Source organism: Mytilus californianus, unplaced genomic scaffold, assembly GCF_021869535.1.
Source record: "Mytilus californianus isolate M0D057914Y unplaced genomic scaffold, xbMytCali1.0.p SCAF_7, whole genome shotgun sequence".
Lineage (NCBI taxonomy): Eukaryota > Metazoa > Mollusca > Bivalvia > Mytilida > Mytilidae > Mytilus > Mytilus californianus.
Window position 1 is genome coordinate 41,597,570 of NW_026262723.1, and position 12,720 is coordinate 41,610,289.

A 12,720-nucleotide genomic window follows, 5' to 3' on the forward strand; every position below is an offset into this window, starting at 1 on the left:
AAAGCTTGATAAATGAGGGACGTAATGGGGGTCCCTTTATGACGAATAACGGTAAAAAATCTTGCCAAATGACGTTAACGGTAATTTTTGTGCATGACGATAAAATGTACACTTTCTTTTAGACGATAAAAAAAATCGACTGATTTTGACGAATCACGTTAATTTTTTTCAACAAATAACGGTAACGATAGTTATTTGAGACCTCTGACGAATCACGATAAGGATATTTTGACGAATCACGGTAAAATTTTAATCAACTTGACGCTAACGGTAGCCGAAATGAGCTTTTGACGCCTGACGGTAGAGGGCATTCCTACCCTCATAAATGCAACGTATAAAATTGCATTTAACGACATCTTGGTGTAAATAAAGTTATATTGCAATCATTTTAGTTAGGTACCTGTGAAAAAGTAGTTTAAGTTGGACCCGATAACAGGTTTTAAAATTATTTAGAAACTGTTTGCCTCTGTCTTCATTTATGATTTAGGTTTCCAATTTTCATAAACTAGTCATTAACATAATAACAAATAATGATAAGAGTAGGAGAGGCCAAACAGTAGTATGTTCAAATGGTATTTGTGACAATTTCTGTGTGTTTCCTTGATTTATCTCTGCCTAATCGATTTACGAGATTTGATCATCGGTAATCTATAGTCCCCTTAATTTGTTACGTTAATAAATGTGTTGAATCCTTCTGAACAATTTGTTCATAAACTTATTAAATAATACAAATCAGTCATTGTGAATATAACTTATATGCAAGAGAAAAAGGTCATCCATCTTATTTTAACATCCAGATGTTTTACTTCAAGTTACTCTTTCTATACCAAAAGACTGGGACAGATTGCAGAATATGCAATAGAGATACCAGACGTCTACAAAGTCTTCAAATATTTTGAATATCTCAATACAATATTGTGTTGAAGGGACGTTAAAGGCTACATCAACAGTGCTCATCGTAAGTTAGGGGAAGAATGTGAAATATATATAAACTAATCTAAACTCTTATAAAAATGAGTGACAACTCCAGTCAAAATAAACCTATATAATATAATGGATGACTGGAATATTTACAGCCGAAAACTAGATCAGAATATTTCTCAGACAAGCCAATAATTATACCAAAAGTGCAGGAAATTTCACAGTTTGCACCAGATAGCACAAACGCATTGACTTACACCATTTTGAGGGAAACACCGAGAATTCTTTATAAAAGACAAATATCTTGACTTCATGTACTTTGAGGAAGTTCGACCGCCGACTCAATAATAATCTTTAAAACGATTTGTAATAATAGAAAAGGAATACTTGCATGCAATTCGTTTTTCTTCAATCTAAAGAAATCATTGTATGAAGGGAACAACTATTTCGCTCAAGAAAGAGGTGGGTTGTTTTTCGGGTAAAACACTATCTAGTATTATCTTTTGATGATACAAAGCCTGAATATCATCTTCATTTATGCTTATGTGTTTAAGGAAAGTTTTCTTGTCTTTCAGCTTTTGGGTTGTTATCCCGACTTAGATTGATTTGTGATTATTCTGTGCCTCTATTATCAGTCAGCATTGTATATCGAAAGCCTTTTTCTTTGAATTACTATAAGACTCTATATATATATATAGCTTCCCCAAAGTCTGACTTATAGCCTTTCAATACCGTCATTATCATGATAACTGTTTGGACTAGTATTGTGAAAATTATTGTATGAATTTCAAGCTTATATATTCGTTACAAAAATACGTCACTGTTTGTGATGTCCTGTGCTGTCTGTCGTTAATGGAAGATGTTCGTTGTTATTCTGCGGTTTACATGTATCGACTATTATATTATTTATTTGTGCGTTTCTTTGTGATGAGTTTTTTTGCGTGTGTTTGTGCTGTATTTCAGTCACGTAGTGTTGTCATTTTAGCGATATTTTTAAACATTGCCATATAAGCGGGAGGTTTGGCTAGCCATAAAACCAGGTTCAACCCACCATTTTTCTCTCAAAATGTCCTTTACCAAGTCAGGAATATGGCAGTTGTTATCAAATAGTTCGTTTCTATGTATGTTGGCGTTTGTTTTTATTGCACGTCAATGTTTCTGTTATTCCTTTGTTTTCCCCTTATAGTTGACGTGTTTCCCTCGGTTTTAGTTTGTAACCCGGATTTGTTTTCTCTCAATCGATTTATGACTTTTGAACAGCGGTATACTACTGTTGCCTTTATTTATGCCAGTGCCTTCCATCCACAATCGTCACTACGTTCTGACTAAGATGACCTGAGTATGCCTATGCTTTTTTTGTTCGTATGAATTTGAGCATATAAATAAAGGCAATTAATTTTATCATTTAAAAACAGTTATCGAAGCATTCATAAGGAAGTTATCCCCATTAGAATATTCATCCCTTAGCTCAACGTACTGATGTAGATTTTATCCCCAACAAACGCACAGATGACGTCCAATAACGTCACCTAAAACCAAACACTTTGACGGAAAGATAACGATTGGAATCAAACTTATTGAAATATAGAGTTTGTTTTTATAGTGAACAAACTATTTTTACCATTGCAGCATAAAACAGTTCATGTTTTTTGTCGGAAAATATATAACTTATTTGGACTCGTTAAAAATACGAAAAAGCTCGCCCTTTTCACAGTGACCATGTATTGTGTATTTACCTTTACGATAGTATGACTTCCATTATAGTACTTTGAATGAGTGTAGGTCAATACCCGGGAGGAAGGATTTTTGTCTTCCTTTTGAATGGCAAAACGCTAAGAAAATTAAAAAAAAAAAAATACCATAGATATTCATCAAAATTCAACAAAACATGAGCTTTTCTTCAGCTTGTAAAATCTATCCTGCACAAAAAACTAACATTATGGACCAGGTAAATGGTATAATAAAGCCCAGAAGCAAATCAGGAAAGAAACCAGCCATTCCTTTGGAAATAGAAAATACTGTTTGCAGAAAAAATCTTAGTTACCACCGAAGATCGTTTCAGGATGTCCAAAACGCAAACATCTCATGTAGAATTCTATGGAAAATATTACTTTGGGCTAATTTTTCTACCATGCATGGTTCGTAGAATCACACCGGATAATATATAATGTAGTTTTAGGGCCACCAATATTTGGCCACTGAATCCATGTGATGTTTCGGATTCTGCATACTTGCTATCAGACATGTACGGTCATCCTTCTATAGTCCCAAACTAAGAAATACATGAATCAGTTGAAACTGTTAAGAGTGGACTAGACACTTCACAAGGTTTACTAGCGGAACCAGCTGAATAATTTCCCCCATTACTTTCCAAGCTGAACTTGTATTACAGTTTCTTATGAAAGTTCTGATTATTCTGCATTACAATCCTTAGACGATAGTTAAGCTCCGATGGATGATATCGTCTCGTTATTGCAAGACATTGACAATGAGAATTAAATACTGTTTGACGTTTACGAAGTTGAGGTTCAATAAGTTGAATCCACATTGAATTATCAACCAAGAAATAGAAAATAGTGCCGTCAATCACATCTCATAGGCTACTGACCAGGCCAGTGAAAAAGTTTTAAAGGTCAAAAGAGAAGAATTGGAGGAAAAGGAAAAACAAAGAAATTACATACTAAACAGTTAAACTCCAAAGTTATCTTTGATAAATGTATATTTATATATCGGTCTTACAATAGTTGTCTCGTTGGCAATCATGCCACATCTTGTTTTCTTTTTATTTTTCAAGTTTTTGTTACACCGCTTAAATAGTGTTGCCTTCATTTTATATGCACAAATTAATAAAAATAATAAGAATAAAACGCATGTGTAAAAGACCTAAGGAGCGCATGTGGATGGTAGTAACTGGCGTTAGTCAGACTGGGCGAATCCTATATATATATATAAATGGGTCCTACAGTAACTGACTATTAATTCAATCCATAGCAGCTTTCGTTTTGCCATGCTGTTAGAAAATATAGGTACAGAATAATCACATATCATTCAATTTTGGCATAACAAAAAGCTGAAAGACAAGAAAACTTTCCTAAAACACATGGTTATAATTGGAGATGGTATTCAGGCTTTGTATTATCAATAGATAAAGGCACCCAAGAGATACCAATGCTATATAAAGTATTGCTCGATAAACTTGACCCAACTCCTTTGTTCAACGAAATGGTTCTTCCCTTCATACAATGATTCTTTATGAATTGCGAATTACAAATTTTTCATTCAAGTATTCCTTTTCTAGAGATATTTGTCTCTGATTATGCATATCTCGGTTTTGTTCCTCAAAATCAATGGCATAAGTCCACGCGTTTGTGCTATCTAGTGCTCAGGTCAACAAAATTACTAGATATTTTATCATAGAAACCAGTACGGTGCTTAGATGAATGACGAATGCAAAACCGATCGAAACATTACCAACACTGTGGAAGAATAACTGCATAGTAAAATTCCAATAAGCCTTAGGTTGTTTATACTGTAGTTGGCAAAACCTTTCGGAATTTTGTGTCCTCAACGTTATTCAACTTCGTAATTTATTTGGACTTTTAATTTTTTTTCATTCGAGCGTCACTGATGCGTCTTTTGTAGACGAAACACCTGTCTGACATACAATATTATTAACCTGGTATCTTTGGTGAGTTTAATTTTTTGTATATTTGGTCTTTATGCTATCAATTAAAACAATGATTAGTCCAATCGAAGATACCTCCCTGCTATAAACATCAGTATTTCTTCTCTTATACCTATATAACATATATTGAGACTAAATTTATCAACTATATACATAAGTTGAAGGATCTCTATATTGACCACTTAAAGTTTGAACCTCAGTTAGTTTCCCGTTAATATATGATCCGGCTGACGACGGTACTACTGTTGACTTGAACATTTATAACAATAATTCTCTGCGAAATGTGTGAATCGAAGAGCCACAATACCGTGATCCTAAATCCATGAAATGGAACCACAAGTTTACAATACTAATGAATGCAATCGAGGAATTATGCCAGACAATTGGCTAAACATGAAAAAGAAGACGCAGATACTATTTCCGAAAGGATTAAGGATGTGAGGTCGTTGACACAAATAAAAATTTAAAAACTTTACGGGCCTGTGCACACTCTCGCTACACCTAGCTTCAAAGACCCGAATGTTGCTAAGCACTAATTCTACCTCAATGGCAACAACCGCAGATCGTTTTCGTTTGTAAAGCACATTACTTAAACTGCTTGATGAAGGGATTTAGTATTATAATTTACCTGGAAACCCAACAAATACTCCCTCGATACTAACCAAAGAGGGAATCCTGAACAATAATAGGTCTGTTTTATGTTCTTTTTGGAAGATGAAGAACTGGATCTTCCTTCACATTACTTGATATTCAAATGGCATCATCACAGTACTTGATATTCAAATGGCATCATCACAATACTTAATATTCAAATGGCATCATCACAGTTCTGTTCTTGATATTCAATGGCATCATCACAGTCCTGTTCTTGATATTCAAATGGCATCATCACAGTCCTGTTCTTGATATTCAAATGGCATCAGCACATTTCTTGATATTCAAATGGCACAAGTGTCCTTACAAATAACGTTTTATAATTGATTGCTCCGTCAAAAACTTCTTTCCAAATTATTAACATATATCTTATCAAAAACTGAAGAGTTATTGTGAAACAACCTACATTGTACTCTAGGGGGGATGTGAATCAAGTATGGATACTAAAAATTCCTGATTTGTTGGAGTACATACAATCTTAGTCTCTTTCCTCGTGCAAAAGTATAAAAAAATTTTTACTTCTCTACTATTTAAACTTGTATTTCCTCATTCTCAACTTAGAAATTGAAAATGAGAACTAAAAGTTTCGACAACAGAGATGATAACAGTTTTCCTAATGCGATCTTTCCATTTCTAAGTATCGACAACAAACGTTAAACAACAGTATAAAAACTTAACATAAACAACTAAAGACTGAGCATTACGATCCACACCAAAAACCGGTTTTGTAAGTAGGTGATCCGGAAGGGTGAGCGGATTCTGCTCCAACTGTCGCATCTGTCATCTTGCTCATGGAAATAAAGATTTGTCGATAAGTCTTATTAGGTGATGTCACATTCACAGAAAAGTGAACGGGATTATTGTTACAACAATTGGTACATATCCGTCGTCATCAGTGAAACAGGTATTCCATAACGGCCAACCAACTCGTGATGGCGTCTGTAGAATTTTCGAATGATCACCTCAATTTTAACACTTTGAACATTTGGTTTAATAGCTTCCTTGCTTGTAAGCAGCGACCCTCTATTAATGAAATCACGATAGGAAACGCAAGCTCTGGAACATAGTATCGACTGAAGATATATATATATCAAATGCGTTTTGTTAAAATATACTTTTTCACTCATTTGGTCTTTTGGAAAACGTTGTTTGTGCTGCATTTAGACCCCTCTACCAAGAAATTTGTTTTGCATGCACACGTTAAAAAGTTGCGGTTTTTATCCAACGCAATCATAGGTTTGAACGTTGTTTTCAATTTAGACTTGTTTATATATATATACCATATTAAGGCGCTACTGGATTATTGCTACTAGCACATAAAAATGGAAACTTCACAATCAGGATGATAAAATCATCTCTTTTGTCGTGATGTTTTATTCATAACCGACCCGCATTGTCAATTACTAGCGATTTAAGATATTATGAAAACTTTACTGCACCTGTGATATCCGTTAAACAGATAATGCGGCTTCTTTTCAGTTTTCCTAAGTTCCTGTATGACATCCGCCTCATTTGACTAGACGAACAAGCCGACAGGAAGAGGAGCAAAGTTGGTTCCAATAGGTATGGAGATTGTTTCTTTAAAAACACGTCCTTCAAATGTCCATCAAGAAAAATGAAGCATCTTGAAGATGTCAGGGAATGCTTTTGCTTGAATCAGAGGTTATTCCTTTAGAAACAAGATATTTGTATCTAAGTTGGTCATTCGTATACAAAAAAGACAAGTTCTTTCAGTTTTTAAATTCTTATTTGTATCAATGACGTCACATCTTAACCCATTCGAAAAGCGTATCTACATCTCCTGTATCGTGTTTAGTCAACTGCCTGGCATAATCTTCAACGGAATAAATCAGAATTTTGAAATTGATGGATTAATGCTCACAGTGTCAATATCGTATTTGATTTGGCCTTTCTATTGTGATGAATCGCGCGTCACTTGTGAGTGTTAAGCATAAGAAACGCACGTCTGACGAACGAAACTATAGCCTTTGGTGAGTTTTTACAAACGCGTTATTGAACCAAGGCTCCTTTAGGCGAAGTTGAAGTCATCTCTTTGAAAGTTTTACGACTGTTATTGTATATTTCAATCACAAATAACAACAAGAGGCAAGTATAATTACTAAGCAAAATAGGTCACTTTAATTTAATGTTTAGATTCTCAACAAACTTATGTTATTATTATGTATATGTAAAAAGTAAAATAACAAACAAAATTAACTCCAACGGAAATTCAAAACGGAAAGTCCTCTATAAAATGGCAAAAACAAAAGCCCAAACACACCAAACGAATGGAAAACAACTGTCATGTTCTTGACTTGGCACAGGCATTTCCCAATGTAGAAAATGGTGGATTAAACCCGGCCTCACAGCCAGCCAAACCATTCACTTGTACGACAATCGCATAGAATTACATTATATTGAAAACGATGCATAAGCAAAACAAACAGACATAGTAGGCAAAAATGTAAAAAATTTGGTAACAGCCGTCAACATTGTAATATAATCTTAATCACTATAAAAACAAATAACTATTTCAACAAAGAAAAAACAAATGACATAAAGACACTCTATAGACAAAGTGCATAAGCAAAAATGAAAGACAAGAATACAAAATTGACCATAGCACAATAACACAATGGCGGGATGTATAAGTACCGAGCCACGCCAAAAGTATATTACCAAAAATTGACTAAACAGTAAAGGTCAAAAATGTACAAGGACAAATGAAAAGAACACCATAACACGTAATCAAGATGATAAACAACGTCAGTACCTAGAATCTATACTTCAAGACCATCATGTATTATTTGTGAAGTTGATACGGAATATTTATCAACACGGTCTTGGTTTCTTCCGATCAATTTTTTTAGAGACGTTCTTTGACATAACACTGTCTCATCAACTTTCTGCTCAGACACTGGTGATTTTTTATAAATTCTGAGTAGAAACTGCAAATTATTGAATACCGAATGAGTTGGCAAATGTATATCCCATATGCAAGTGAAGTTGGTATATTGCTGTTAAGGTGGGGTAAATTTATAATTTCAAAATTGAAAATCGTCTCGTTTGTTTTAGATTATGGTACGGAGATGACAGCTTATGTCAAATTCGAAGTATAAGTCTAAAAATGAGACAGAGAAAGCCGTGTCTGTTGTTTCTTTAATTTCTAGTTCTGGAGGATATATTAATGGAAGCCAATCAGAAAAGTTTAGATTGTTAATGGAAAGAACATCATCAATATATCTGAACGTGAAATTATATAATCTGGTGTCTGAAGGAACTCTGATTCATATGAAAATAAGAAGAGGACGACAAGGAGAGGCGCCCAGTTCATCATTCAGTAATTCATTCTTTTTTATATTTATAGTCTAAGTCAGTCACTTTTGTCTGTATTTGAAAATCGGTAAACTACTGTCGCCTTAATTCAAATCCCTGTCCGGAATCTATAAGTATTTGTATATGTCCTTTTGTTCGACACATTACTATCACAGGTTTATTTATTCCAAAATGAGGGTTTATTTTATATTTGTGGAGACTTTAATAGTTGATGTGTTGATGAATATCATTATATACCTGGAGTAGTTGATGTAAATAAAAGAAGTGTTATAGATTTTAAAACTTAATAGTAACTGTATTGCATTTATTGATTTGTTAACAAGTAACAATGTTTGACCTAAATGGTATAGTTGGTTCACACAATGACTTTACTTGCGTTTTATCCAATGTCAATCTGCTGTATATTATTGTATTACATGCAATGAAAAACTCCATTTGTTTTCAAGACTTGGAAGTTTTTTTTGACTTGATCATAAATCAAGCCTTTATATGACTTGGTGTAATGCGAGATCTATACCCGACCAAACATACGTTTTGGGAAAAAAGATAGGTGAGATATGAATTGCATCTGAACGCAAAATCTTAATCTCTATGGAAGATGTAGACGCAAATAGTAAAGCATATACAAATGGTGATGGTGTTTTATCGAAATGAAAACCGGATATTGCCGGTCCGCTAAATTAAGCAGGTAATCAGGTAACTATGAACACGAGTAGCCAAGTCGATCGTAGCTAAGACGCTTTGACAAAAAACTTACTTCATTTTAACAGAAAGAATTTCAGTTAAACAGGTTGTTGATCTAATAAACAATACCAAAAGAGGTAAAGTCTTAGGCGTCAATACGATTTCAACTGATGTTTGGAGTAATCCAGAATTTTATTATATTTTGTATACATTATATAATTTTCAAATTTTGTGCGCCCGATGTGATTTTTTAAAATCAACCTATTGCGCATTTATTAATCAAAAGTAAATTATCTTGTTTCATTTTTTTATGATACAATAAAAGAACATTTTTATTGAGTAAAGAAAGGAAGATGTGTATAACTACTAAGTCACTTTTAAACTGGATATGGTGTTTGAGTAGAGTTAATACTTTTTAACACAGACTGATTTTCGGTAAACAGGGTTGTCCACTTTTCCTTCTGTTATCAACCATTTAAAAAAAGTAATGAATTTCAACTTAACATTATTTGATATTGGCGTAAACAATGGGGAGAATTTGTATTTTGTTATATGCAGATGACATTGCACTGTCATCAAACACCGATAATGAGCTTCAAACCCATTTAGATGAGTTATTTCATTGATGTACTTCACTGTACTGACAATAACATGCATATTGATACATGTAAGAGTAATGTTGTGAATTTCAGACTGACCACTTTTGAACGATAAAGTCCTGACTTTTATGTGTGGAGATATGAAAATTGCTACAGTAACTAACAGTGAATATCCTTACCTTGATTTGTATGAATTTCTTTACTTTAGCATTACTGCCAAAACAAATTGCTAGGTCAGCAAACAGAGCTAAAGGTCAAGTTTTAACATAGCTTATTATATTAGTGGCATTTCTAATGATGTCTATAAAAGTATGTGCTTCACTTATCAGTCCTACTGTTTAAAATGGCGTTGTAATTTTGAACTGCAAGTTTTTTTCGTTTATATATGCTATTCAGATTAGAGATTGTCGATTTTTCCTTGGTGTGGGTAAAAACATACTTAATCGAGCTGTAATAAAAGACTTAGGGTGGATGACAACTTACCATACATAGTTGGTGTTAATTCCAAAGACACTGATATATGTATATAGATAAACAAGGAATAATGGAACCATATCGAATTAAAATAAAAATGTGGAGACGAGATTAGTCGGAAATATAAAATTGTTAAAGATTGGAATTTCATGATTGAAAGACAGTTCGTTGAGCTGTTAAGTTTGATCTTTTTGGTTGATACAGTCATGTCAGGAATCACAAAATGATAAATTTATAGATAAATAGAAAAGCGTAATTAATTCATCCTCTTCCAGACGGAGGAATGAGCTGAACAAATGAAGAACTTATAATAGTATTTTTAAACAAGGTTATGTTTTTGAAACCTATCGTTAACTGTTGATATATTTGAGTGCTTTTACTAAATTTAGAGGGAGTAGCACATATTTGCCACTGGAATAGAGATGTTGCTTTACCTGTTTAAATATGAGTGAAGATAAAAATCATATGTTGCATTGTGTTTTTTATAAAGATATTAGATACATTATAATTACTGAATCTCTTAAAATTGATAAATATTTTTAGAATATACAGGCTGCCATTTTTTATTCGGAACAAGATAATGTTTCTTATTCGGAACAAGATAATGTGCAAAGACCTGTTATTATTTTCCGAAAAGAGTACGAGAAGTTTTATTTTGTAAATACTATCAGGATTATGTTGTATAGTATTGTTAACTCTTTAATCCAAAGACATGTTGTTAAGGTTTCTTATCGTCTCTCATACATCTGAATATGATGGCTTATCTATAATAAAATGTATTATAATTATTGCATTGTATGTGTGTATGAATAATCTTAATTACAGGTAGAATAAATGATTAAATAAAGTTATCCTACCGAAAATTATTAACCTCAAAATTTTGAAGAAACGTAAACACATCAAGTTAATGAGGAAAAATAAATAACGTTGTTTATACGACTTGGATATAATTTTGATGTTTCTAATGGCGAATGACGTAAGGACATAGATTTCAACTTGCACATCCGATGATTGTTATGAGAAAACAATGTAACAAAATGACGACCCCGAGATTCGCAGTGACCCGCTACAGAAAATTGAAAATGTTACTTATGATAGTTAAAAACTTTGCTAAACTACAGCAAAGTACCAGAAAACCACGATAGTGTCATTTTGACTGAAATGTACGGCACATACACGTTAAAAGGTGATCTGCAATCATCGAATTAAGAGTGGTTACAACTTTTTATCATCCCAAGATTAGTACACAAATATAATGTAGTTTTCCTTGCTACTGCTAGGGGTGTATGCACTGTGGGTTGCTCCTTGCGACCAATCACTACTACTGGTCATGTAGATGTGTTAGACTGGCTTTTCCAACAAATGTATAAGTACCATCGGGATTCCAATCTACATGGGGCTGCTAAAGTACAAAGGCTCTTCCTTCGAGGTTTATTACATGACTGGTATGTCGATGAAGTCTAACTTGGACTCCGGAGTGGTGTCATCGTGAAGTGGTGCAATGATTACTGCTTTATTTTTTCACTATTCACTTTCTTAGCTGTGGACTTCCCCTAGTTTTAAGAGCGGTGATAAATTTATATCATCTATTACGCAAATTTATGTAAATTTCCCTTTCATAATAGTAGAAGTTACATTTATGCAGAAAACTTAGAAAACAAATTATAGAAGAAATGAATTACGAATTAAAAAATTATCAATTTGGTAGAGCCGTAACAGTATATTTCAATATTCATTACCTAAAAGCCTGTCTTATTTTACAGATTTCTCATTAAAAAATATGCGTATAGCTGCCTGTGTGTTATCTCCACTTAGTTTGATACTGTTTAAACATTAAACATAATGCCATGAAACACAAAAAACATGGCTGTGCTGAATTAATGATACTGGGTCGTTTGGTAGTACATCTGTCCGCTGTTGTGATGCCAATAAACTCATCATAGATACAAGGATTAAAATTTTGTACGCCAGACCCGCGTTTCGTTAAAAGACACTTTCATAAGTTTTGACGGCTTGTTTTTATGTTCAGAGCTCAAACCAAGTTTCTAAATTTTACGCCGCCAATTTTTGTCTAAATGAAATCGATAGCATTCTTTTCTTATGTCTTGATAAAATACAATTTTAGATGCATTGTATATGGATAATGTATTTCAAAACATTATTTCCATAAATATTTTTTCTTTCAAAGTTTAATTTTTTTCTTCATGATTTTTACGACTTATCAATATATATGACATCTGATATCTGTAAAATGAATTCGTCCAATCATGATAAAATCATGCGCACAAATCTACTGCGCCTCTGCAAATTGAATCAAACGAACGGAGCAGTTTAACTGTCTAAAGAAGGTATGTTGCATATGACATT

General features: G+C 33.3%; 1 long non-coding RNA gene across 1 annotated transcript in view; it reads left to right on the plus strand.

Moving 5' to 3' along the window:
* LOC127709491 (uncharacterized) overlaps positions 1-12,720 on the plus strand; it is a 194,807-nt gene that overhangs the window by 73,219 nt on the left and 108,868 nt on the right. The window lies entirely within an intron of this gene.